This window comes from Monopterus albus, unplaced genomic scaffold, assembly GCF_001952655.1.
Source record: "Monopterus albus unplaced genomic scaffold, M_albus_1.0 scaffold26.1, whole genome shotgun sequence".
Lineage (NCBI taxonomy): Eukaryota > Metazoa > Chordata > Actinopteri > Synbranchiformes > Synbranchidae > Monopterus > Monopterus albus.
This window is the reverse complement of record NW_018127906.1, coordinates 3,902,420-3,904,650: the sequence shown is the minus strand read 5'-3', so window position 1 is coordinate 3,904,650 and position 2,231 is coordinate 3,902,420.

Genomic DNA, 2,231 nt, shown 5'->3' with positions numbered 1-2,231 from the left:
AATCCTGTACACTGACAGAAAAGTCCGTCACTCACACAAACATCTGGTTGCCTGGGGGATGCAGACATTCAGAAGTTGCAGAAAGCAAGCAGATTCTACCTCATTACAATTGTAAGACATATAAGCAAGGAGAATAAATGTATTAGAAAGTGACCAAAGCTCAGTAGTTCTGCACAATAATCAATATAGCTGTAATGTGTATAAACAAGGAAAATAAGGTTATGAAAGGTAACTAAAGGGAACTAAAGGTATGAGAAGTAACTAAAGCTTATAAAGTAATGTTAGGTATTTTTAGTCATATAGATATTGGTTAGATACTTGATGTATTAGAAATGTTTAGAGTAGACAGGATGTCTAGCTCAGGCTGTTAAATGCTTGGTTATTACTTTGGCAGCTCTGCAGCTCTCTCTCATCTACACCCTCTCATAGCAACTTTCAGCACAATGACAGATGAATATAGAGCAAACCTAAATTCCTACATTTTTCAAGAAGTAGTAAATTGTGGACTTTGGACTTCAAATTCGGTTCAGTCTTAATTAGCAGTAATCTTCTGGAATGTGGTTTATATTTTATGTTGTGAAATGTCATGTCAAATCGTTCTTAGATACACACCACTAATCAACAGCCACACACCTTGACTTTTCCATATTATACATATGCTATCTGCTCAGTATTCTAAATGTTCATATTATCTATGTATTTGTGTTGTATAACTTTGTTTTCTTTTCCTCTCAGACAGTTTTCCCAAACAGTTCTGTCTCCCAGACTCCACACAGATTTAGTCTCCACAGATATATACACAAACACAGGCCCAGTCTCTATTGACACACACACAGCCTGTTACCTACACAGCCCAACCATCTGGCCCCCACTTTCCTATCTAGAAGATACCTATGAAGGCCATGTACCAAAGACACATTTCTGATTGGTTCCAGCTAGTGGGTTGTAATTGACAGATGTTATACAAAACCTGACTGGAACTTCTCTCCTTTGTCACTCACTGACTCTTTGCACAGAGTGTGTGATCTCATGATCAAGATACTGGTATTGTCTTATTCTATTGTATGGTTTGTTTAATAAATTACAGAAATACTATCTCAGAACCTCTTATTGATTCCCACACTCTGCATTAAGGTTGTTGTATGAGGGACGTCCTCAAACTGTGTGGTTCACAACGGCACCCACATCTGAAAACACGTGTCCACAGCCATGGAATTGGTTGTCCTTACATAGTCAAGACTGGACCTACATTATAACACATATTAAATCTTTAACACTTAATTTTGGCTCCAATATTTTACTACAATAAACAGGAAAATATTATCCTTTGGGTCCTTTATATTTACTTGACAATTAAAACTAGAAATTTACACATAGTGAAATGAATCAAGTCATAAAATAAAGTGTCACTTCGACCTTCTAGTCCAACGATATTTTTTTAGGACGAACAGTTCAGTCTCGGAACTTCAGTGTGTGATAACAAGGCGTTTATCCTGAATGACTTTTTCAATCAGAGAATGTTTGGATTTCTTGTTTATGACGGAGACCTGGCAGCGGGAGCAAGACTACTCCCACCTGAAGGAACTTTGTCCTCCGGACTGCTCCGTGTTTGGGACCCCGCGGGTTTCGCAGCGAGGAGGTGGTCTTGCGCTCCTTTTCCAGAGCCGTTTTCATTGCAGGCTAATGAACATGGATAGTTTTAGCTTGTTTGAGCTTCAAATGAGTAAGGTTGGACACACTGACCCATTTTATTGTATCTTGATTTACCGACCTCCAGGCTCTATACGATTGTTTATAGAGGAGTTTTCTGACTTTTTATCATCCATCATTAAGTTTGAGAGTGCTTTACTTCTCGGGGATTTTAATTTTCATGTCGATGACCCTTCCTGTGGGGCGGCGGTAGATTTTTTAGTTCTTATGGAATCTTTTAACTTCCACCAGTACGTTCATAGTCCTACCCATAATAAAGGCCATACTTTAGACCTGGTTTTTTCCTTAGGCTTGGACATTGATAACTTAAGTATTGATGACATGCAAATGAGCGATCACTATTGTGTTCGTTTCAATTTGTTACATAACATTACGCCCTCTGTCCGCAAAGTGCTGGCTCAAAAACGCTTTGTTAATCAGGATGCACTTGTAAAGTTTTCTTTGTTGTTTGATCCTAGTTTCTTTTTGAATTGTACAGACAGTGAGACATTTATGGACTACTTTAATGGTCATTGTTTGGA